Source organism: Phyllobates terribilis, unplaced genomic scaffold (genome assembly GCF_046119375.1).
Source record: "Phyllobates terribilis strain yellow unplaced genomic scaffold, ASM4611937v1 Scaffold_7__3_contigs__length_470593459, whole genome shotgun sequence".
NCBI classification, from domain to species: domain Eukaryota; kingdom Metazoa; phylum Chordata; class Amphibia; order Anura; family Dendrobatidae; genus Phyllobates; species Phyllobates terribilis.
The window spans coordinates 83,757,632-83,783,811 of NW_027362767.1; the positions used below are offsets into that span (position 1 = coordinate 83,757,632).

At 48.2% G+C, this 26,180-nt stretch overlaps 1 protein-coding gene and 1 long non-coding RNA gene across 6 annotated transcripts in view; one reads left to right on the forward strand and one right to left on the reverse strand.

The window, feature by feature from the left end:
- The window catches only part of SMOC1 (SPARC related modular calcium binding 1), a 301,635-nt gene that overhangs the window by 110,328 nt on the left and 165,127 nt on the right, over positions 1–26,180 (forward strand). The gene's annotated exons all lie outside the window — the stretch shown is intronic.
- The window catches only part of LOC141153777 (uncharacterized), a 140,232-nt gene that overhangs the window by 101,703 nt on the left and 12,349 nt on the right, over positions 1–26,180 (reverse strand). Inside the window, exon 2 of the long non-coding RNA XR_012247353.1 lies at positions 12,307–12,381. This is a non-coding gene — a long non-coding RNA (uncharacterized lncRNA). The remainder of the gene's footprint in view (positions 1–12,306; positions 12,382–26,180) is intronic.

A 26,180-nucleotide genomic window follows, 5' to 3' on the forward strand; every position in this document is an offset into this window, starting at 1 on the left:
AAGGGTACTAATCCCAAAGAGTGGCCGCCCGAAGCAGAGGAGGCCTTTCTTTCCTTAAAACAGGCCTTCTCTTCCGCCCCGGTGCTGCATCGCCCGGACGGCAACAAGCAGTTCTTCCTGGAAGTTGACGCCTCCTCCTCTGGAGCCGGAGCGGTACTTACTCAAAAATCATCTTCCGGGAGGATGGTAACTTGCGGCTTCTTCTCTAAACTCTTCTCCTCCTCAGAGCGCAATTATTCCATAGGAGACCGAGAGTTATTGGCCATCAAACTGGCATTGGAGGAGTGGCGTTACCTGCTCGAGGGGGCTCTTCACCCGGTAATAATTTACACTGACCACAAGAACTTGGCTTACCTCCAGCATGCCCAGAGACTTAACCCGCGCCAAGCCCGGTGGTCCTTGTTTTTTGCTCGCTTTGATTTTGTTCTTCATTTTCGCCCGGCTGACAAAAACGTCAAGGCGGACGCCTTGTCTCGATCCTTTCTGGTGTCTGATCTCGAGGAAGATCCGAAACACATCATCGATCCCGCCAGAGTAATGCAGGTGGCTCCCGTGAGTCTAAATCGTCTCCCTCCCGGAAAGACGTTCGTATCAGTACCTGATCGGGAGAAGATCCTTCCCTGGGGTCACTCGTCTAAACTGGCTGGCCACGCCGGTCAGAAAAAGACCCTCCAGCTTATTACCCGGCACTACTGGTGGCCTACCCTGCACAAGGACGTAATAGACTTTGTTTCTGCCTGTGTGTCCTGCGCCCGCAACAAGGTTCCGAGACATCTGCCAGCCGGTCGCCTCCTTCCGCTTTCTGTACCTGCTGCCCCCTGGCAGCATATAGCAATGGACTTTATAACTGACCTCCCAGTCTCTGCCGGTTGTACGGTCATTTGGGTGGTCGCTGACCGCTTCTCCAAGATGGCTCATTTCGTTCCCCTGCCAGGCCTCCCGTCTGCACCCGAGCTAGCTAAAGACTTTATTCGTCACATCTTTCGTCTTCATGGCCTGCCCCTCCACATCGTGTCGGATCGTGGGGTACAGTTCACCTCACGCTTCTGGAGAGCCACTTGTAAACTGCTAGACGTCACCCTGGACTTCTCTTCCGCTTACCACCCACAGTCCAATGGTCAAGTGGAGCGGATCAATCAGAACCTGACCAGTTACCTCCGGCACTTCGTTAATGCCCATCATTCAGACTGGGTGGATCTCCTACCATGGGCCGAGTTCTCTTATAACAATCACGAGAGCGAATCCTCCTCCAAATCCCCGTTTTTTGTAGTCTTCGGTCAGCATCCTCGGATTCCTTTTCCTGTCTCCACCTCTGTGGACAACCCGGCTGCGGAATCTCTCGTTAGCAAATTTTCCTCCATTTGGGAGAGTACCCGATCCGCACTCCTTCAGTCGTCCGAACGGATGAAAAGACACGCTGACAAAAAACGCCTGGATCCTCCACAATTTCGTCCTGGAGATAAAGTCTGGCTCTCATCTAAATATGTCCGACTCAAGATACCTTCTTACAAGTTAGGGCCTCGGTTCATCGGTCCTCTGGAGGTCATCAGTCAGATCAACCCGGTGGCCTATAAATTGAAACTCCCGGCCAACTTACGGATCCCTAACTCCTTCCATGTATCTCTCCTCAAACCTGTGGCACTTAACTCTTTTTCCAAGTCTACAGGTACGCCTCCTGCTCCGGTTTCTGCTGAGGACGAGTTTGAGGTAGAGAACATTCTTGCCACCAAAAGGGTAAGAGGAAAGACCTTTTTTCTAGTAGATTGGAAGGGGTTTGGTCCTGAGGAGAGAACGTGGGAGCCCCGGGAGAACATCCATGCCCCGCTCATCCTTGCTAAATTTCTGTCTGGCCTAAAAAAGGGGGGGCCTAAAGGGGGGGGTACTGTAGCGCCGGCGTCCCTGCCCTCTGCTAGGCAGGGACGCTGTTCCCCTCACCTCTCTGCTCCGTGCCCGGCGTCCTCCTCCCGCTCTGCTGGCAGCGCGCGCTCCTTCCCGGCCACTGTGCTTAGGGCGCGCGCGCGCGCTCTCCCTCCCTCTTAAAAGGGGCCGCGCGCGCCGTCCTAAGGAGTCCCCAGCCAATGGCCGGAGGACTTCACCATATATAAGGCACCTCCTCCAAAATGGAGGTACCCAAGCAATGTTGTTGCACTGTTCACTACTCTGCTTCAGCCCTCAGGTCCCGTTGCCAGTTACCTGCCAGATTCCTGCCAGCTTGCTGTCTTATTCCTGCCTGATATTCTGCTACCTGCCTGCTAGCCTGAGGTCCGACGGTCTGCCTTACTACTCCTGTCAGTCTGTCTAAGGACCAGCTTGCCCGCTCACCTGGGAGCGCACATCAACTACCTGCCTGCTTGCCTGAGGTCCGACGGTCTGCCTTCCAACTCTTGTCAGTCTGTCTATGGACCAGCTTGCCCGCTCACCTGGGAGCGCACATCTGCTACCTGCCTGCTAGCCTACCTGGAGGCTCTGCCGTCACGTGCTGTGACCACCTGCCTGTCCAGTGACTCCTGCCCGCTCACCTGGGAGCGCTCATCTGCTGCCTGTCTGCTAGCCTACCTGGAGGCTCTGCCGTCACGTGCTGTGACCACCCGCCTGTCCAGAGACTTCTGCCCGCTCACCTGGGAGCGCTCATCTGCCGCCTGTCTGTTGGTCTTCCTGGAGGCTCCGCCGTCACATGCTGTGACCACCCGTTTATCCAGAGACTCTCGCCTGCTCACCTGGGAGCTCACGTCTACCATCAGCCGCCACAGGTCGTACCAACCCTTTACCCAGAGACTGCCCCGGTCACTTGCCGTGACCATCTGCCCGTTCACCCAGAGACTGCCCCGGTCACTTGCCGTGACCATCTGCCCGTTCACCCAGAGACTGCCCCGGTCACTTGCCGTGACCATCTGCCCGTTCATCCAGAGACTGCCCCGGTCACTTGCCGTGACCTCCTGCCCGTTCTTCTAGAGACTGTCCCGGTCACCTGCTGTGACTGCCTGCCTGGTCGCCACCCGCTCCCTTACAAGGACCGCCCCCTTGTATAGTAGCTCAGAGGTTCCGCCTCCCAGACCCGTTACACTAGATCCGGACTCGGGGGATATGTCTTTAGTTTTTTTTTTAACCTTTTACCCCCCCGAAAGGATTTAATGGTATTTTCGACCTGCGACTTAATTAGGTCTCTAAGTTCAGAGGCAAATTTCGGAGTTCTCTCGCATATAGTTTGCTCAATGCAGGAGCTGCAGAGGCTCTTATCCCCAGTAGTGGGTAAGGCTTCTGTGCATAGTGCACAGGTCCTATTCTTTGTTTTCCCCATACTCTTTCTTCCCGGTTCAGGAGGTGGAGCCATCTTTGTAGACGAGTCCTCCTGGAAGATGCTGAGGTGGAGTCTTTGCTGCGCTGCGACGATCTGCCGGAGCGCCCGCTTCCACTGTTACGGTCCTGTTGCCCCGTTTCTTCCGGCTTCTTCTTTCGTTGGGTTGGCGGTGGTGGTGGCGACTGAGGATGCAGCTGTTGCTCCTCCAGCAGCTCCCGGTCACTCAATTATTTTTAATATAGCGTATATTGATTATAATATTATATATTTATTATAATATTATATATATTAGTAATGCAGCGGCTTGCGGCATTACTGTAATGGCCAGGGAATGTGTTCTGGCTGACCATGTACCTCCCCCTCAGGTGACTGATCACATGACTGTGACATCATCACAGGTCCTGTGCACACAGAAGGACTGATCACATGACTGTGACATCATGACAGGTCCTGTGTGCACAGAAGGATATATAAATCCTGGTGGTTTGAAACAGAGGTAGAGAGAGTGTGGCCTAGTGAGCCTGAAAGCCACAGCCGGGGCAGAACAAAGCTGATGGAAGCAGCTAGACCCGGCAAAAGGTAAAAGCGGTGCATTATATGGACACTGATATAGTTACTTTGCTGAAGGCTGTAACTGGAGCCAAGTGGGCATGTCTGCCACTGGAAAGGCTCCTGGATGTTATATGTGGGATACCAGTAGCCTTGGAAGGTACGAGACCTGGAGACCACGTTTGGTGCGCCACTGCGATGGACCATGTTATGAAGTGTAATAAACTGCTGGATGTCGTGTTACCGGAAAATGTGGCTTGTGTGCTTTAATTGACCCGGTGAAGCGAGTGTTCCCCAGCGTGATGAATAGCGCTACCTCACTATAATATCTCATATATATATATATATATATATATATATATATATATATATATATATATATATATATATATATATATATATATATATATATATATATATATATATATATATATATATATATATATATATATATATATATATATATATATACACACACAGTGCCTACAAGTAGTATTCAACCCCCTGCAGATTTAGCTGGTTGACACATGCAGAATTAACTTGGCATTGTGACATTTGTACTGTAGTTCAGCCTGGAAGTGGGAAATGCACTGCAGCAAATTTTTTTTTTTGTTTGTTTTTTTTGTTTTTTTAAAACGTTAAAAGTTAATTCAGAGTGTCATTTATTATTCAACCCCTCAAACCACAAGAATTCTGTTTGGTCCCCCTAAAGTATTAAGAAGTAGTTCAGGCACCAAGAATAATGAGCTTCACATGTGTGGATTAAAGATCTCTTTTGCCAGCCTTTTCTGACTATTTAAGACCCTCCCCAAACTTGTGAACAGCACTCAGACATGGTCAACATGGGAAAGACAAAGGAGCATTCCAAGGCCATCAGAGACAAGATCGTGGAGGGTCACAAGGCTGACAAGGGGTACAAAACCCTTTCCAAGGAGTTGGGCCTACCTGTCTCCACTGTTGGGAGCATCATCCGTAAGTGGAAGGCTTATGGAACTACTGTTAGCCTTCCACGGCCTGGACAGCCTTTGAAAGTGTCCTCCCGTGCCGAGGCCAGGCTTGTCCGAAGAGTCAAGGCTAACCCAAGGACAACAAGGAAGGAGCTCCGGGAAGATCTCATGGCAGTGGGGACATTGGTTTCAGTCAATACCATAAGTAACGTACTCCACCGCAATGGTCTCCGTTCCAGACGAGCCTGTATGGTACCTTTACTTTCAAAGCGTCATGTCAAGGCTCGTCTACAGTTTGCTCATGATCACTTGGAGGACTCTGAGACAGACTGGTTCAAGGTTCTATGGTCTGATGAGACCAAGATCGAGATCTTTGGTGCCAACCACACACGTGACGTTTGGAGACTGGATGGCACTGCATACGACCCCAAGAATACCATCCCTACAGTCAAGCATGGTGGTGGCAGCATCATGCTGTGGGGCTGTTTCTCAGCCAAGGGGCCTGGCCATCTGGTCCGCATCCATGGGAAGATGGATAGCACGGCCTACCTGGAGATTTTGGCCAAGAACCTCCACTCCTCCATCAAGGATCTTAAGATGGGTCGTAATTTCATCTTCCAACAAGACAACGACCCAAAGCACACAGCCAAGAAAACCAAGGCCTGGTTCAAGAGGGAAAAAGTCAAGGTGTTGGAGTGGCCTAGTCAGTCTCCTGACCTTAACCCAATTGAAAACTCGTGGAAGGAGCTCAAGAATAAAGTCCACACGAGACACCCAAAGAACCTAGATAACTTGGAGAAGATCTGCATGGAGGAGTGGGCCAAGATAACTCCACAGACCTGTGCTGGCCTGATCAGGTCTTATAAAACAGGGTTCCCCAACTCCAGTCCTCAAGGCCCACCAACAGGTCATGTTTTCAGGATTTCCTTAGTATTGCACAGGTGATAATTCCATCATCAGCACAGGCAATAGTTACATCACCTGTGCAATACTAAGGAAATCCTGAAAACATGACCTGTTGGTGGGCCTTGAGGACTGGAGTTGGGGAACCCTGTTATAAAAGACGATTATTAGCTGTAATTGCAAACAAGGGTTATTCCAGAAAATATTAAACATAGGGGTTGAATAATAATTGACCCACACTTTTATGTTTAAAAATTAATAAAATTCAACTGAGCAACATAACTTTTTGGTTTGTAAGATTTATGCTTCTGTTCATAAAACCTACTCTCGTTTGCAGTTTGAAGGCTCTAACTTATTTGCATCTTATCAAACCACCTAAATCTGCAGGGGGTTGAATACTACTTGTAGGCACTGTATATATATATATATATATATATATATATATATATATATATATATATATATATATCTCTTTTTCTTTTTTTTTCCACTGACAGCGTGCCAGAGCTTTAAGAAGCAGCTTCTGGCGTCCTCCACTGTCTTTTAAGGCACTGGGAGTCCCTCCCATAGTGCCTGTGGTGACCCGGCGCCCCCTCCTCCCCCGCACCTGCGGGAGGATGCCCGCGCCTGCGCAGACTGGCTACCCAGTCATGCATTGCGGCGCCGTGTCATACGGAGGCGCCGGCGCACTCGCGCAAGCGCAGCAGACCCAGAAGTTCCAAAGCACGCCGTGCTCCCACCTGCCGCAACCAGCTGGGGGGTCCAGCACAGCACCTCGGCGGGCCCTGACAGGCCCCGTCCTCTTTGTCTGGACCCCCCCCCCCCGCACACCCTAAAGGCCCACTGACCCCAGTGGTGGTGTATCAGGGCACCGCACCAGCCGAGGCAGGGAACCCCGCTGCCTGGATCGGATTGGCCGGGCCTGGCATCGCACGATGTCCATCTTCTGGCACCAAGCAGGTATGCCTCCTCCGGAACTGTAGGATCCTGTCAAGGACAGGAAACCAACTGATGGAGGAGAGAGGTACCGCCCTTTTATCTGTAGGTTTCCGGTCCTTGAAGGGCGGATCCCCTCTCTCCGTGGTGCCGTCATGGGGGAAGGTGAAAATGAACTTTTTAGAATTTACCAAATTACTGCAATGAAACAAAGAGTGAAAAATTTAAAGTGGTCTGAATACTTTCTGTACACACTGTATATAAGAAGTGAAAGCCATATCAAAAAACCTCATGGATTTCTTACGTGGATTTCTACTGAAAACTATTTTGGATTTATCCTGCTAACGAATAAGTACTCCATGTGAACGCACCCACGCCTTCAGTGTGGTCCACCTTGGTTCAGACTTCCTGTTTTATTTGCTCTGTAAAATGACGTTTACTTGTATTATTCATTAGTACATGATCTAGGCAGGGTCGAATAGAATTTATACAATACCCTGGATTGTTCAGAATAAACTCATGTCACACAAAACATTCTTATACTGGGAAGGTCCAGAATTATGAAATACAAACACATCCCATAGGCGAAAATACAAAGGAAAACCTACTGTGCTGCACGCCGTATAGTCAGATGGAGAAAGGTGCCTCCCACTAACCACCGCCTTGTAGTACAGGGAAAAATAAACTAGATATGGAAACGCCAACGAGTCACTCTGTCAGTACCAATCGTAGCTTTGGAAAAGCCTCCAGTTGTCTGTGCAGAGGCGGCTGTCAAAGTGCTGGGGCATGCTTATGACGCGCCCCCTGGGCCAGTGTTGTTGGGGATACCCGGAGCCGGATCAGATGGGGGTTGTAGTCTCCGAGTGGCTGTGACCCGGTCCGTGCCCAGGGTGTCAAGCTCAGTGTGTGGCAGTCCTTATGATGTTTCTAGATGTTCTTTTGTGTCGACTACGCCACCCGTTGAATTGCGGTCAATACGGCCGCCGCTGCAGCAGGGTCCGCTGAGGCTGATGATGTATGTGCAGCTCAGGTAGTATAACCCCCAACGGGAGGGGTATAGCCTCAGGGGGTCAGTTGCAGAGGATGAGGGTTGTGGTGGTGCAGCGGGGATGGAAATGAGACTCAGAGTCGGGCTGTGCAGTTCAGGGTTTGTTTACTTACTGCAGTTGTTCTGGTCACTCCGGCCTTAAGTGACCACCCGAGCCGTGCTGCGTCCACCAGGTCCTGGACTCAGCCAACCCCCAGGTGATTCTGGAGCGTGGTCCTGAGCTCCCTTTCTGTCCTGTCCTCTTCTCTGGCCTTCCCCACCAGGGATCCACCTATGTCCGGCTCCCTCGGGCCTCTTGGTGGTAAACCCTTGTCTCTGGGTTCCCTGACCCTATTCCTGGTCTGCCTTCCGGGTGGATTTAGTGGGTGATCGTGGCAGATCGATCCTGCCCACGACCTCCGGTTCCTGGCTAAGGTGTGCTGTAGCCTCTGCCAGCTTGGGATCCGGTACCCTGTTGCCAACTCTTCACCCTCTGGTCTAATTTGGGCTCTTGGAGTTCCTTCTTTCTCCCCCTCTGGGTCTTTCTTTCTCCTCTCTCTCTCTCTTGGCCTTGGAGCTGCTCTTCTCCTCTGCTCTGCTTCTCTGACTGACTGACCCTGATCTAAGATGGTGCCCACCTTATATACTCCCTCTATGTGTGAGCTCAGGTGACCAGCACCCAATGAGCTCCTAGCACTACCCAGACTGCTCCCCCTATCTGCCCCTACACTACTGGGATGTTCCACCCCCCTCCCACTCCAGCCAGGAACAGACACTGTCGTACCTGCACATTTCTCTAGTGGGAGTACCATCGGTCTGTTCCCCGGAAATGGGATGTGTGTAGTGCATGCAGCCTACTGAGCTCAGTTCCACACTCCATCCTTACCCGGGAGTGGAATATCACACCTCTGGGTTGAGGTGCAATACCCCTGTAGCAGCCGAATCCTCAGGGTGCTACACTTACAGCCGCCACTCACAGTACTGTGAGCGGTGCCTGTAGCCACTGGTTGCACGGCGCCATGACTGAAAGCCGACGGCTCCTGGTAGGAAATAAGTTAATTTTCTCCCAGTAGCAGCACTTTCAGTAAGGTGTCTAGGCAGCATTGCAATGCTATTTACCTTCAGATGAACCCTATTGTAGCATCGGCGTCTCTGCCCCGTACTAGGCAGAGACGCCGTCCCTCTCACCTCCCCGCTCCTGGCGCGGCGTCCTCCAGCGCTTCTCTCCCCGCTGCTTCCGGCACGCGCTCCTTCCCCGGCAGTGTGCTTAGGGCGCGCGCGCGCTCCCCCTCTCTTAAAGGGACCGCGCGCGCTGTCCTAAGGAGTCCCCGGCCAATTGCCAGAGGACCTCCCATATATAAGGCACCTCCTCCAAAATGGAGGTGCCCGAGCAATGTTGTTGCAAAGCCTTCACTCTGCTTCAGCCCTCAGGTCCCGTTACCAGTTACCTGCCAGTCACCTGCCAGATTCCTACTTGTTACCTGCCAGTCACCTGCCAGATTCCTGCCTGTTACCTGCAAGTCGCCTGCCAGATTCCTGCTTGATACCTGCCTGATATCCGCTACCCGCTTGCAAGCCTGCGGTCCGACGGTCTGCCCTCCGACTCCTGTCAGTCTGTCTATGGACCAGCCTGCCCGCTCACCTGGGAGCGCTCACCTGTTACCTGCCTGCTAGCCTACCTGGATGCTCCGCCGTCACTTGCCGTGACCACCTGCCTGTCCAGAGACTCTCGCCCGCTCACCTGGGAGCGTTCACCTGTTACCTGCCTGCTAGCCTACCTGGAGGCTCTGCCGTCACTTGCCGTGACAACCTGCCTGTCCAGAGACTCTTGCCCGCTCACCTGGGAGCGTCCATCCGCTACCTGTCTGCTAGTCTACCTGGAGGTTCTGCCGTCACTTGCCGTGACCACCTGCCTGTCCAGAAACTCTCGCCCGCTCACCTGGGAGCGCTCACCAGCCACCAGCCCGCTGCCCTTCTACCCAGAGACTGTCCCTGTCACTTGCCGTGACTACCTGCCCCTCTACCCAGAGACTGTCCCTGTCACTTGCCGTGACTACCTGCCCGTCTTCCCTGGGAGCCACCCGCTTCCTTACAAGGACTGCCCCCTTGTATAGTTGCTCAGAGGTTCCACCTCCCAGACCCGTTACACCTATATCTGCATGTAAACAGCGTTTTTGGAGGCGACAGGTTCCCTTTCAACTTGCGGTTGAGGAATCCCAACAATGGGACTTTGCAGATTCCCACCTTGAATGGAGCAGAAGGGCACATGTTCTTATTGTCGAAGGGACTACCGGAAATAGTGAAGCACTATACTTGGTTTTCTTCGGCAGTCCTATAGACAATGAATAGTGCGGAGATCAAGCATGCACTCCACTGCTCGATTGAAGACGGGTCGCTGTTCTCTGGGTTCTAGAGCCCCGATCTTCAGATCGCTTGGGGTCCCAGTGGTAGGATCCCAAGTAATCAGCAAGTTATTCCCTATGGATAGGGAATTAAGGAGTAATTCCCAAAATAGCAAGTTATCCCCTATACATATATTTCCTCGTTTAGACGTCTATGTTTTGTGGATGAGAAAAATCACTGACATGTGCACAGCCCCATAGATTATAATAGGTACATGTTCTTAGAAAAACACAGGAAACATACATGAAACAAAATGGACATCTGAATGAGGTCTTATTGCCAAAATAGCAAACTATCCTCTATCTATAGGGGTAGGTTAGGGGATAGGGGATAGCCCTTTACAAAGGAAATATATGTATAGTTCATTACATTCTTCTGCATAATCATATACATATGGAAGGAGCGGGAGATTCAGAACATAATCTTCCTAACAATAATGCTGCTCTGAATCATTTCTTTCAATCACTGTATGGTTATAAAGAAATAATAAAATGAATATACGCATTTGAGCGATGGACAAGAGGAAAACATGTAAGAAATGCTGTTAGTTTTGGCCACCTGACATATGATTTTGGCATTAGGTAGAAATGAATGCCTTGCAAGCGAGCCAGACCCAAAACAAACACTCACTGCTGAGATTGTAATTGCCTGAAGATCACATCTTATGTAAAATATTCACAACCTCAGAAAGACATAAAGAATCTGGAAATTATTTGCCACTTCGGGGGAGACCTTACATTTTGCTGTCAAACCTATGGAATTTTGTTGAAAGTGGGGGAATAAAAAAAAACAAAAACAAAAAGGAAAAACTATGACCTGACCAAACTGTATAACAAATACTTTATTTCCAGCAAGGCAGCATACATTTAAAGGGAATCTTTCACCAGGTATTTAGCTACCTAATCTAAGATCTGTATAACGTAAGGGCACATACCTTGATTCCAGAGATGTGTCACTTACTGGGCTGCTTGCTATAGTTTTTAGAAAATCATTTTTTTATCAGCAGGAGATTATCACTAGAGGACTAGTAAACCTGCTGCCAGGTAGTACAACCCCGTCCCCACCACTGATTGGCAGCTTTCACCATGCATAGGCAGAAAGCTGCCAATCAGTGGTGTGGGCGGAATTATACAGAGTTGGTAGATCTACAGCAAATAAAACAATGATTTTCTCATAACTGAAGCAAGCAGACCAGTAAGTGACACAAACGTGGGACAAGCATTATGCCATTTCTATGGGGCACAATAAAAATCCAGAAGTATTGCAGTGTAATATTTTAGCTTGCAAAATGCCACACTAAGATTAAAAAAAAAAATGCTGAAACCAGGACAAAACAATTCTGGATTGCTTTTTTACATTTTCCCCTTCCTAAAATTTTTTGGAAAATCGAAACAGTTTACACACCAATATATGTATAACGACGTAAAAAAAATAAATAAAATACAACCCGTTCCACCCAAAAAAAGACAAGTCATCACATGGCTACATTTGTGGAAAAATTATAATGAAAGTGATGTCTGACATTTATGCTTTAGTAATTAATTACATATCTCATAAAATGACAATTCTGGGATATCTTCACAGATACATTTTGTAATTTGTTTTGAAAGATTTTTTTACCTTAATTTTTGCAGCCTTTTGATTGGACTGTGTCTAGTTTTGAGAGGTTTATTTTAAATAAGTGATATATTTTCTTTTTGTCCCCTGGAGGTTTTCAAAACCTCTTTAGGAAAAAAAACCCTCATATGAACAACAAAGTCGATTTTCCATAGAAATGAATTGGTAAAGTTTTAAAAGAGTACCGAGAATTTCCACTTAAAAAAAAAAAAAAAACAACCCTGAAAAAAAAGTCAGTGTGAACATAGCCAAAGAATTGATATATTGCTTTTTTTTTCTCCATGTGGATCAATATGGAACGGGACAGCAAAGTCACTTGTAATTATGAGTATGTGGCCCTGACTTGGTTGGTATACATTGAGGATATGTTAGGTGGCACAGTAGAGAACAAATTGGGTTTCTGGATGGTGTCAACACAATGTTTTAATTGCTTTAATACAAATCATTCTTGAAAAAAATACATGATGACAAAATCATCTTATCCAAAGTGGTAGATGGAATATGTTTCTGTGATATTATTGATGGGAAATAATAAAATAAAGAAGAAGGCAAAATAAAAACCAAGCAGCCATATACAGGAGTATCTACTACCAATTCAAATTCTGCCATCCAACTTTAGGACTTACCCAGCCTTGAGTTAAAGGCATCTTCATCAGATGTTCCACGTACCTCAAGGCGAAGGCCAGGCTGACCAGGGAAGTCTGCAGAGTGACAGAAATATATCAGTATGGCACTCATTATGTGCATTGTGACTGCGTTCATAGCCTCCCCCAATCAGGCTGGGGCTACACGGCAACTTTGGCCACAACAGCTGTTGCACGACCAGTTTGCTGCATCACATCTCAGTACAATTAAATGAGATCGCATTATGACCCCGAGGGCACTGAGGCTGCGATAGTGTGGCGCCCTGCTGCGCATTGGTGCCACAGATCCCAGAGGGGTGCATGGACGGACTTCTCCACAAGAGGCCCTCATAGCATTCATACACCTCCACCTTCCACCTCAGACCAGCAGAGGGAGCCCGTTAGGAATATATAAAGGGAAGGTGGAGCCAGGCAGCTCAGTCTGGAGTCCACAGTCTAGAGTCTACAGCCTGTGAGAAGGTCAGTCTGTGAGAAAGTCAGTCTGTTGAGAGGAGCTCCTGCAGAAGCTAGCCTGCAGTGGAGCTCAGTCAGTTCAGTCCAGACTCAGAGAGCTCGAGTTAGTGAGCCTAGGGCGTGCCGACGCCAAAAGAGCGGTGAAGAGTAGTGAGGCCTACTGCCCGTGTGAAGCCTAGTGAGGGCTCAGAGCGTGGCCGAAGGCAAGTGGAGTAAGCAAGCAACATAGGGGGCAGAGGAGCTTAACCAGCTCACCCCAAAACCATTTACCGGACACCGGGTCCGCGTCTGCAGGGATACCTTACATCCAGCAGAAACAACCGGAAGCCCTGGCGAACTATATGTCCCAGGAACACCAAAAGCTGATTACGTACCAGGGTCAGGAGTCACGGAGGCCCAAGAGACCAGGGAGTGTGATCTCCAACAGAAGGCCCTACCACCAGGTCAGCAGGTGCAAGACAGAGATCAAGTTAGGCCTAACTCCAGGCAGGTCAGAAACTTATCAAGAAAAGGCAAGGAGCAGGAGGCCCAACACCCGCTCACTGGGGAGAGTCCTGATATGCACCCTTCACCCTAAAGTGCCCTGGATTGTGCCTGGAACACAACCAGTAAAGGTACTGAAGTGAACTCTGGTGTGCGTGCCTATTCTTCTATCCTTCCTCTGACCCGGCTGGGTCCCCTCTGTCCTGCATCCTTCTCCTACACTGCCATGAGGCCCCACTCCACCTGTGGGGAGCCGCACCAACCAAGCTGCCTGAAAACCGGCCTCAGAGGACTGTTGCAGCGCTAGTGATCCTCACCAGACACCACGGGTGGCGTCACGAACATTCCCCTATCCTATATAACTTCCTTCCTTCTTTTTAAGAGTGACCCCACAGTACGGGCCCGGGAGCCGACCACCGCGACATCCCCCAAGATCAGGCAACAACAAGTCCGGGCGCCGAGTCGTCCCCATCCCCTGGGCGAGTCAATAGCAAGTCACAAAAAGTCCTATGCAGTTGGACTTTTTGCTTGTCGTGGTTGGAGTAGTACCCCCAAGGTCGCAATGTGACCTCATTTACTTATATTGCGTTGCAATGCATGGCTATGAAGCTGTTGAGTTCAGGTAAGGAGACCAGTAGCCGATGACTGGCTCCATATGCAGCTCTGCGTGCTCCCTCACATTGCGAATAGATGAAAGAGCTGACTACCATTTACATGCACCATTCTTGTTCGTAAATCAGACCAGATTAGTGCATACTGCAATTCTTTTTTTATTACACAGACCTGAAGCCCATGTGGAAAATTGCACATTGACTAAGGGCTCTTTCACATGTCCTTTTATTTCCGGTACCTTAAAAAACAGTTTTGACATGCAGAAGTAGTGCTTTTGCAGAGTGTGACATGCAGAAGTAGTGCTGGTGCTTTAAAAGCATCCAGCAATTAGAGGGGTTAACACAGTCACAGGAGAAGGGGGGTGTTTTAGCAGAGCCCCAGGGGGATCATGGGGAAGTTGTTTACTGTCTGGCTAGAGCCGAAGAGAAAGGTGGCATGTGTGAGCTGTATCTCACAGAAGCGCCCCTGCAAGTGCAAAAGGATTCAAGTCAGGAGTGAAGCTAAGCACAGATCAGGTAGAGTTCCTGTACTAACAGTGCAGAGTATTGTCAGGCAGAAAGATAAGGACTGGAAGAAATGGTGTCACAGGGATCATCTCCCTCAGCAAACCCTCCCCCCTCCTCCATCTCACTGTGCTGTAAAGAATGCAGTGTTCATTAATGTGTCTTTGCATTAGAACTGTGCTGTCCTGTACTACTGGGAAGACTGTGAACTGCTGTGCTGCTAAGGAAACTGTACTGTTTGTCACTGGAGCCTGTTGCTCATAAGACTTAACTTGCACTGACTGTGCGGCTTCTTATTAAATGCTACTGTTCTACCGTTTATGAGGACTCGTCAAGTGTGTCTGGTCAGCAAGTGAAACAACCTACGTGTCTGTGCCCGAGGGTCAATACCCCTGTGTCCCTGAGAGAAGCAGCAGCACATGGTCTATGGTCTCCCTGAGTAACGGTTCCCCCAGGATTCCAAAAAATTCATGTAACCTGTCTCGCCCCTATCTGAACCTAGTTGAACTGGCGTGCGCGTAACACAATACCGGAGATATTCGTGTCAGTGTGTCCATGTGCACCTGTGTGCCGCATCATCAGCACACGTACCGGTGCCTGAGAATCTGCGGTACAGTTGGCGCCGTTCCAAAGCACCGGGTGCTGAATACTGCCCTCATCATTGTCCCCTGCTGGTGCTCATCATAGCACTCGTAGGACCATGATGAGAGTAGGACTCTGCTCCCACTGTCTCCATTTGTAAAAATAAGAATAAAATGAAAAATCCTTATACTCAACTGTCCTAAGTGTCCCCTGCTGTGATCCATGCGACCGCTCACACCGAGGAACCGGGGAGAATGACTCTTGCAGCGAGCGAGCCCTGTAGCTGCGCTGAGCTCAGTGAGTGACAGGACAGCACTCGCTGAGCGCAGTTCCGGGGCCCGCTCGCTGCACGAGTCATTTTCCCCGGCTCCTCGGCGTGAGTTATGTTGCAAAAGGCCTATTAGAGTTTGCTAAGGAACCAGGGCTCAGGTGCAACTATTACTTATGCACCCTGTACGGCTAATAAGGCATTAAATATTGCACAAGTATAGGGCATTAAGGCTAATTTCCCACAATGAGTATTTAGTACAGTTTTTACCCTGAGCCAAAAAAAGACAAAAAAAAAAAAAAAAAAAAACACACACACACACACACAGCATCTTACAGCTCCAGCAAAGTATATGGGAATCAGATATCTCATGCCCACCCTGTTTTTTTTATGCTACATAAACTGACCTGCGGTGCGTTTTTGAAAATCCACAACATGTCAATTTCTCTTGCGATAAATATGGATTTTGTTTTGCTGATTTTCTCCATAGACTTGAATGAGATGAGGAAAATCCACAGGTAAAACAACACATGTAGTGCATTTGCAAAGCGGAAATAAGCTAAAAATGCGTGTAATCTGCACATCAGTATATCAATAATGTTTTATCAAATCTTAGGCTATGTGCCCTATGTGATCAGGCTATAGCAGCGCTTTGGACGCAGCGCATTTTCGGTGCGTCCGATCCCACATGTAAACCTACATGTGTTCATTGAATACATGTGGAGTTACCGCACCCTATATATTCTATTGTGGAAACGAGCTTCTCCGCAACAGAAATTGACATGCTGCCGCTCTTAAAGTCGTGTCGCCGGTGAGTTTACATGGCATCAAATAGAAGCACAGAGGGCCTGGGATTTCTTTAAATCCATCCACTGTGCTTGTACTGTACAACGCAGCGTTTTGGACGCAGTGCAGGTAAGCTGGGTCCAAAAAGCTGCTAGCACGGATCGTGGGCACATACCCTAAGTAATATGAAATGTTTGATAAAATATGAAACTGTGATAAAAAACATATGTAAAAAAAAAAAAAAAACTCACTGAAAAATGTAATGAAAAAATCCTCAAGTAACGTCATTAACCAATTAGTGCAGAAAATCTGCATTAAAAAAAACAAAACACATCATGGGAACTTATTTAACCTAAGGCCTTATTCACACACACAAAACAAATCACAAATATCTGAATAAGGCCTAAAGGGAATCTGACAGCCGATTCATGCTGCCCGATCTACAGGCAGCATGTATTAGTCACGGGCTGCACAATTCCAGCCATGTATGTTAAACTCTGAAACACTGCGGCATGTCAGAGAAAAACATAGTTTAATAGAAACGGGACCAAGCCGCACAGGAGGATCCCAGGCGTCTTCTCCCCGCCCGCTGCCTTGGATTGACAGGTCTCTGTCTACTACGTGTATAGGCAGACAGCGGTCAATCTAGGGCAGCGAGCGGAGTGAAGATACCTGGGATCCACCTGTCCGACTAGTCTCCAACGTGACTCGGTTCTCGCCTCTTTAAAAGTATGTTTTTCTCTGAAACGTTGCAGCCTTTCAGAATGAAACATACCTGGCTTTGTTCATACAAAGAGTGCCTGATACATGCTGCCCACTGGTTGGGCAGCATGTATCAAGCTGCGTTGCTATGCCTTTGACTGAAAGCTGGCAGCTCCCCGGAAGAATAAAGTTAATTTTCTCCCTGTAGCTGCACTTTCAGTACAGCGGTCAAGCACCTTTCTAAGGGTATGCGCACACGGTGAATTTTTTATGGGGTAAATCAGCGCAGAATTGGCCCCAAAAAACGCATTGGAAACCTAACCACATGATCAGGAATTTTCCTGACAGGATTTCATGTGCATTTAAATAAGCATCATGTCCACTCTTTGTGCGTTTTTGCCTGTGTTTTTCCTATACAATGCATTGGAAAAAAAGCATGGCAAATCCGCAGGCAAAAAACGCATCAAAAACGCTGTGGAATTTCTGCAGCTTTTTGGCTGCCAAGAGGTGCAGAACCGCTGCTGAAATTTCTGCAAGCAAATATGGATTGTGTGCACATTACTTTACACCATTTACCTGCAGATTAACCCTATATCTGCAGGTAAATAGTGGTATCAACTTGACAGGTTCCCTTTAAGTTAAAACTCTTCCACTTTGCTGGTACTGTCAAGTCTTGCAGATATTAAGGCTACGTTACCACTGGTGAGTTTTTGATGTTGCAGAATTTCTGCACCTATTATTTAAATTAGGTTACTTGTGTTTATTCATTGCGTTTTTTTTTGTCTGTTTGGCGTCATGCTGTAAATAGAGCTGCTTTGTTTTTGATACTTCCTGTTTTTTTTTGCTTTCACAAAACTTTATATACATACTTAGATGTGGATTACATGCATTTCCGCTGCAATAACACACTAAAAACGCACGTACGTTTTTTTTTACCTGCCGAATTTCCTCACCTAATGCAAGTCTATGGGGAAATTCCGCACAGGAAACGCAGCATACCCGCAAGAGAAATTGACATGCTACGGATCTTAAAAAAAAAAAAAAAAAAAACGCACCGTAGGTCAGTTTACGCAGCAGTAAAAAGAAGCACAGCGGACAGGAGATTTTTTTTTTTTTTTTTTTTTTTTTTTTAGAAATCCCATCCACTTTGCTAGAAATGTAACACGCTGCGTTTTTGACACAGCAAAAATGTAGCGTCAAAAATGCGCCAAAAGCTCATTGTGGAAACACAGCCCAAGTGTGCAAAGTTCACACATAAAATCAGCACTAGATGTGCCACTTCTGAAAGCAGTCTAAGGCCATGTTCACACATTGAGTATTTGGTCAGTTTTTTACCTCAGTGTTTGTAAGCCAAAACCAGGAGTGGAACAATCAGAGGAAAAGTATAATAGAAACACGTCACCACTTCTGTACTTACCACCCACTCCTGGTTTTGGCTTACAGATACTGAATGTGACCTAAGGGCTCTTTCAGACCGCAGTTTTTCTAACATCAGATCGATTATTTTGATCAGAGTTTGGTCATCAGTTTTTCTTGTACATGGAGAAAAACTGACGTCTGAACAAGCCCTTAGGCTTCTTTCACAAGTATTACCACCTTCTCCCATATGAAAGTCCGTGAAAGGAAAAAAAAAAAAAAAAAAACGGACTGCACTTGGTTGTCATCCGAGTGCGGTCCAATTTTTTCATGGATCCATAGACTTGCATCGCCTATTTTGAGCCAACGCTCCGATCAAAATCGGACATGTCTCCGCAATTTCCAGTCAGCGAAAGATCTATCCACAGACTATCACAGGTACAAGTACTATCCGTGAATACCACATAAATCACTCGTAGGCCACAGCCCCACTATCAGTATTTGTCAGTATTATTTCTCAGGAGTGGGAGCCAAGACCAGGAGTGGGTGATAAATGCTGAATTGGTGACTTGTTTCTATTATATCTTTTCTCTGATTGTTCCTCTTCTGGTTTTGGCTCCCACTCCTGAGAAAAAATACTGACCGAATACTGACCGAATACTGATAGTGGGGCCGTGACCGTACAAGAACATCGGACGGCTGAATGAGGTAGAAATAAACAAATTACACTCAAAGCCTAAAAAAATGTTAACAAAAATTGTCCATGACAGCGATGATTCATGTGCCCCGATAGGTATAATAACCACGGTCACAACTAAAAGAGTTAATCAAATCTCCTCAGTCTGGATAGGCTTTGGTTGAGGCGATGGTTGCCTGCGATGTATTATGGCACAGCAATCAGGGGGCATCAAATTACTTTCTTTGTACAAGTCATTGAGGCTTCTTTTAGTATTTGCAGGGGAGCGGTGTATCGGCATAGGGAACAGATTACTACATATGAAAGATAAAAAGGAACATTATAGTGGAGCCAGACAGTTTATCTCAAAGTGGGTGAAAAAAAAAATCACTATAGCAATCACACACATGACAGGCATAAAACACATGTGGCGCGCACAGACAAGATGTAAGACACGTGAAAATATCCACCAAAAGACGAAACCCCACAGAAGCCCACTGGACCTTTCTCTCCAGGATTATCCCTCTGCTCGTGACGTAGGATTATGTAACCTCACCAGCTCTAATCTCCATATCTCCATGTGGGACTCGGCTCCACAGGTGACTTGTATTGCTTTGACATCATGCAATCAATGCCATGAGTTGCATCAAGTGGCTCCCCTAGGAAATAAGGTAATGTACTGGGGCGCTGCGGTAATGTACTGGGGGCGCTGCGGTAGTGTACTGGGGCCCTGAGGTAATGTACCTGGGGCCCTGAGGTAATATACTTGGGGCGCAGCGGTAATGTACTTGGAGCCCTGAGGTAATGTACTTGGGGCCCTGAGGTAATGTACTGGGGCGCTGAGGTAATGTACTTGGGGCGCAGCGGTAATGTACTTGGGCGCTGAGGTAATGTACTTGGGGCGCTGCGGTAATGTACTTGGGGCCCTGAGGTAATGTACTTGGGGCCCTGAGGTAATGTACTGGGGCGCTGCGGTAATGTACTTGGGGCCCTGAGGTAATGTACTTGGTGCCCTGAGGTAACGCACTGGGGCGCTGCGGTAATGTACTTGGGGCCCTGAGGTAATGTACTGGGGCGCTGCGGTAGGGCCGCGCACATGGCAAAAGTGGTTTAGCGCTAATTACATGTGATTTATCTGTAACTAACGTGTAGTCAAAAATCATAAAAAGGGTTTAGGCTTGTTCAGACTTATAAGTCAAGACTTTTGTGAGTCTTGGATGAGACTCGCCCATTCAAGTCTATGGGTGAGCAAAAAAAAAAAAAAAACGCGGATCCCATATAGATCATCTGTGTAGTGTCCAATTATTAACCTCGGAAACTGCATTTGATCACATACATTTAAGGCCACGTTCAGTATTTTACATCACCCCCCCAACTGACCTATCTATCAACGTCAATGGCTGCCCACTCTCCCCAGTCCCTCAAGCTCGCTGCCTTGGGGTAACCCTGGACTCTGAACTCTCCTTCAAACCACGTATCCAAGCCCTTACCACTTCCTGTCGACTCCAACTCAAAAATATCTCCCGAATCCGCACATTCCTCAACCATGAATCTGCGAAAACACTAGTGCACGCTCTCTTCATCTCCCGCCTCGACTACTGCAACCTCCTGCTCTATGGCCTCCCCTCTAACACTCTCGCACCCCTCCAATATATCCTAAACTCTGCTGCTCGACTAATCAACCTGTCCCCCCGCTATTCCCTGGCTTCTCCTCTCTGTCAATCTCTTCACTGGCTCCCCATTGCTCAGAGACTCCAGTTCAAAACCCTAACCATGACATACAAAGCCATCCACAACCTGTCTCCTCCATACATCTGTGACGTAGTGTCCCGGTACTTACCTGCACGCAACCTCCGATCCTCACAAGATCTCCTTCTCTACTCCCCTCTTATCTCCTCCTCCCACAATCGCATACAAGATTTCTCCCGTGCTTCCCCCCTACTCTGGAACTCTCTACCCCAACGTATCAGACTTTCACCTACCGTGGAAACCTTCAAAAGGAACCTGAAGGCCCACCTCTTCCGACAAGCCTACAACCTGCAGTAACCATCGCTCTACCATACCGCTGCACGACCAGCTCTACCCTCACCTACTGTATCCTCACCCATCCCTTGTAGACTGTGAGCCCTCGCGGGCAGGGTCCTCGCTCCTCCTGTACCAGTCGCTGTCACATTGTGTTCAAGATTATTGTAATTGTTCTTGTATTATACCCCTTTTCACATGTAAAGCGCCATGGAATAAATGGCGCTATAATAATAAATAATAATAATAATCAGTATTCGTAAGCCAAAACCAGGAGTGGGTGATAAATGCAGAAGTGGTGACGTGTTTCTAATATACTTTTCCTCTGATTGTTCCACTCCTGGGTTTTGGCCACAAATACTGATGTGAAATACTGAACGTGGCCTTGAACAGTCGAGGTAAAAAATAAGTATGCCACACTGACATAAAAAAACAACAACCAGGCACGGCTCACAACACGGATGAGCTTGTATAATGAGTGGAAGTCACTTGTGGCTACTCGGCAGCGTCGGAGCCGCAGGCTGTTACGCCTCGCAGGCACATATCCTAAAAGAAACCTTTGGGTTTCCTCAAATGTATGTGATATATTCACACACATGTGCTTGTTTCCCCCCATAATTTGCTGTGGTTTCATCACATTGATCATGCATTTTCTTTTATTCCTTTCTTTTTTTTTTCTTTATTGTTTTTTACAGGTAACACATGTAAAATAAATCTTTTTAGGAAAATTGCACAGACAATAACCACACTGCAAAAATATCAAGTTACAGTAAAACAAGTTTCACTTAAAAAAAAAAAAAAAAAAAAAAAAAAACCTTGAAAAAAAAACCCACTTCAAAAGCGCTACAAACTAAGATGCTTTGTATGTAGTTAATTTAAAGGTTGACTACTTGATCTTTATTTTGTCATGTGTTGAGGTGGACATGATTTTGTGGCACTTACTATTACACGGTGTCCCAAATTATTATGCAAATAATATTTTCTCAGATTTTCCCAAGTTACCTATATGAATTGCAGTCATTGTAATTTTCCAGTCAAATAACTATTAGAGTACAATTGAAAGGTTTTTGTACAAACTGCCTATGATAACAGTATATATTTTTAAAAAAATAAAAAACTCAAACTGCACTCAAAATGCATGTTCCAAATTATTATGCACAGCAGAGTTTTCAACCTTTTCATTTTAATAAAGAACAAAAAAATGGTCATTTTTTAAATTATAAGCATTAGCAGGTTATTACAAACTAAAATCAAACAGTTTTCAACTCAAAACTTTATTCTAGGTGATGTTACATTTGCACATAGGACCCCTTGTTCGAAAGGAGCTTCTGAACTCTCTCGTCCATTGAATTTGTCAGGTTTTGGATGGTTTCTACTTCAATTGTTTTGCATGAGGACAGAATACCCTCCCAGAGCTGTTGCTTAGATGTGAACTGCCTCCTGCCATCATAGACACTCCTTTTGATGATGCTCCAGAGGTTCTCAATGGGGTTGAGGTCAGGGGAGCATGGGGGCCACACAGGGCCGGCGTCAGCACCCGGCGCACCCGGGCAAATGCCGGGGCCCTGAGCAGGCAGAGGGGCCCACTGGCGGTCGCGCACCCCGCTGGGCTATGGGCGGAGGAGAGCGGTGTCAGCGCCCGCCCTTCTCCGCCGCTTGCTCAGGGCCCCGGCAGCCCGATACTTACCTCTCCTCGTGCCTCCGCAGATCCGCTGTCTTCCTGCTCTGCACTCCCTGTGACGTCTCAGGTCAGAGGGCGCGGTGACGTCTTTTCACCGCGCCCTCCCCTGAGCCGTCACAGGGAGCGCTGAACGGGAAGACGCCGACAACGCTGGAATTCGGAGCTGAGCAGCGAGCAGCGGGCAGCGGCAGCAGGTGAGGAGAAGAGAGGTGAGTATTTGGTTTTTTTTTTTTAATGTATGGAGGCATGGGGCATTATAAAGAGGGGGGGGGGACATCCTGCATGGGGCATTATATAGAGGGGGGGGCAGCCTGCATGGGGCATTATATAGAGGGGGGGGCAGCCTGCATGGGGCATTACATAGAGGGGGGGGGACAGCCTGCATGAGGCATTATATAGAGGGGGGGGGGACATCCTGCATGGGGCATTATATAGAGGGGGGGGACAGCCTGCATGGGGCATTATAAAGAGAAGGGGGGGGCATCCTGCATGGGGCATTATAAAGGGGGGGGGACATCCTGCATGGGGCATTATATAGAGGAGGGGGGGGGACAGCCTGCATGGGGCATTATAAAGAGAAGGGGGGGCATCCTGCATGGGGCATTATAAAGAGAAGGGGGGGCATCCTGCATGGGGCATTATAAAGGGGGGGACGACATCCTGCATGGGGCATTATAAAGGGGGGGCAGCCTGCATGGAGCATTATAAGGGGGGGGCAGCCTGTATGGGGCATTATGTGGGGGGTAACAGCCTGCATGGAGCATTAAAAGGGGGGGGGCCTGTATGGGGCATTATGTGGGGGGTAACAGCCTGCATGGAGCATTATAAGGGGGGGACAGCCTGTATGGGGCATTATGTGGGGGGTAACAGCCTGCATGCAGCATTATATGGGGGCCAGTATCCTGTATGGAGAGTTATAAGGGGACCGGTATCCTGTATGGAGCGTTATAAGGGGACCGGTATCCTGTATGGAGCGTTATATGGGGGCCAGTATCCTGTATGGAGTTTTATAAGGGGACCAGTATCCTGTATGGAGCGTTATATGGGGGCCAGTATCCTGTATGGAGCTTTATAAGGGGACCAGTATCCTGTGTGGAGCGTTATATGGGGGCCAGTATCCTGTATGAAGCGTTATATGAGGGCCAGTATTCCGTATGGAGCCTTATATGGGAGCCAGTATTCCGTATGGAGCCTTATATGGGGGCCAGTATTCTGTATGGAGCCTTATATGGGGGCCAGTATTCTGTGTGGAGCCTTATATGGGGGCCAGTATTCTGTGTGGAGCCTTATATGGGGGCCAGTATTCTGTGTGGAGCCTTATATGGGGGCCAGTATTCCGTATGGAGCCTTATATGGGGGCCAGTATTCCGTATGGAGCCTTATATGGGGGCCAGTATTCTGTGTGGAGCGATTCACCGGTTTCTGAGCTATTGTGGAATTTACATAGATATCACTCATGTAATGTAAGAAGTGAAATCTTTGCATTGTACTATATATTTCTCCGCTGTATCTCTGCATCATGAATCGTGGTATGTGTTAAAGGGGCCCACTGAGACTCTTTCGCCCGGGGCCCAGAAAAACCTGGAGCCGGCCCTGGGGCCACACCATAAGTTTGTACCCTTTTATGCCCATAGCACCCAGAGATGCAGATGTGTTATCATAGGCAGTTTGTACAAAAACCTTTCAATTGTACTCTAATAGTTATTTGACTGGAAAATTACAATGACTGCAATTCATATAGGTAATTTGGGAAAATCTGAGAAAATATTATTTGCATAATAATTGGAACACAGTGTATATACAGTAAGTATTAGTAAGACAGTCAGACGGCGCTATAACTCTGGCGACTCTACCGGCCTGAGCACGACAGTTGCATAGAAATACATGAAGCTGTCACGCTCCAGTCGGGGGGGCTGCCGGCCAGTCCGAGCATTGTGTTGCGATCCCTGTCCGAGTTATAAGGCCGCCTGACTCCTCCCTTACTGGTTCTCCTTCTTCCTCACAGACTCCGCAGCTTTCCTGTCCGTAAAATGGCCACTGATGGAGGAGCACGTGACCTGCCTCTTCAGTGGGACAGATCTGGTCATATAATCTTTCATTAGTGGCCATTTTATGGACAGGAGAGCTGTGGAGTCTGTGAGTAAGGAGGAGAACCTGTAATACCTATATACACTGCTCAAAAAAATAAAGGGAACACTTAAACAACAGAATATAACTCCAAGTACATCAAACTTCTGTGAAATCAAACTGTCCACTTAGGAAGCAACACTGATTGACAATCAATTTCACATGCTGTTGTGCAAATGGAATAGACAATAGATGGAAATTATTGGCAATTATCAAGACCCCTCAATAAAGGAGTGGTTCTGAAGGTGGGGACCACAGATCACATCTCAGTACCAATGCTTTCTGGCTGATGTTTTGGTCACTTTTGAATGTTGGTTGTGCTTTCACACTCGTGGTAATGTGGCTCCCCTGAGGGTTCGACCGCCACAGGAATGCTGCACTTCTCTAATGGAGTGTGGTGTTCCTCCTCTGAGGTAAGGCCAGTGTAATAGTCGTGACCCAACCTTTTGCATCCAACACCACACTTCTCCACCAGAGGGGGCTAGTATGCACTAGGTGCTGCTCCCCTGGTTACAGGGAGACTGGGGAACACAAAGTGGTAGGAACCAGTTAGTAGGTGAGGGTGCAGGACTTACAAGTTAGTTACACTTTAGAATTGATATTTAATTCAAAGCCATCTTTGATTTTGGCCCTTCGTCCTTTTGCTGGTCCTCGTTAGTCAAGTTCATGTGGTCGTACTGTGCTGTCAACTACTGTGTGTAATGTGACCTCCCTCCGGGAGCGCAGATCCTGTGCGGGCCTGCACCGGCAAGGGACACAGCCCTTGTACCCTGGCCTTGGGACGAGAGGTAGGTTGTAGACAAAGAATGTCCCAACCCGGCCAAGGACCAGGATCAAGAAGGCCCGGAGCTTAAGAGTGTGGCTCCACAGCAAATGGATCCCAGGCAGGATGCAGACGGAGCGGTGTATGCCACCTGTCCTCGCCGACCTGATATATTCAGAGGGACTCCGGCTGCAAGAGGGGTACCGGCCCCCGACACTGCTACTCTAAGTCCTGGACGGGAAAGCCCGGTTAGGCCCAGAGGATCCCACCGGGTATCGGACGGAGCGGAGTTGCCACCCGTGCCCTTGTTCTGAGAGGAGTTCAGAGGGAGTCCCGGCCTATTTGCACACACACGGACAGGAAGGGATTCGGTCTGTAGTTCAGGAACACTCTGGTGTAAGGTCGCAACTGAATGCTGGACTTACTCGGAGGTTTTCGGACCCCCGTCCCTGGTGACCGCAGGACCTCGTGGGGAGCAGGGAGTCGCCTTCCTTCTGCCATCTCTAAAGTGAGTAAAGCCTTGGAAGTTCACCCCTATGGCCTCCGGACTGTTTATTCTGCGCCACACCGCATGATGCGGCGCCCGTCTCCCTCTACTGCCACCCAATCCTCCCGTCCCTCTGCCCTGAGGCCTTGCTCCGCCTGTGGGGAGCAGTGAGAACTTAGGCCGCCATGACACCAGGCCTCGGTGGACTGTAGCGGCGCTGGTGACCCTTCATCAGGCACCACAGGTGGCATAGTCGTTAAATCAGCCGCTCAACCCAGATGAGCCCACAACATCTTCCTTTTCATGTGATGGCCCTGAGCACGGGTCGGGTCCGGGCCACGGCTGCACTCCATCT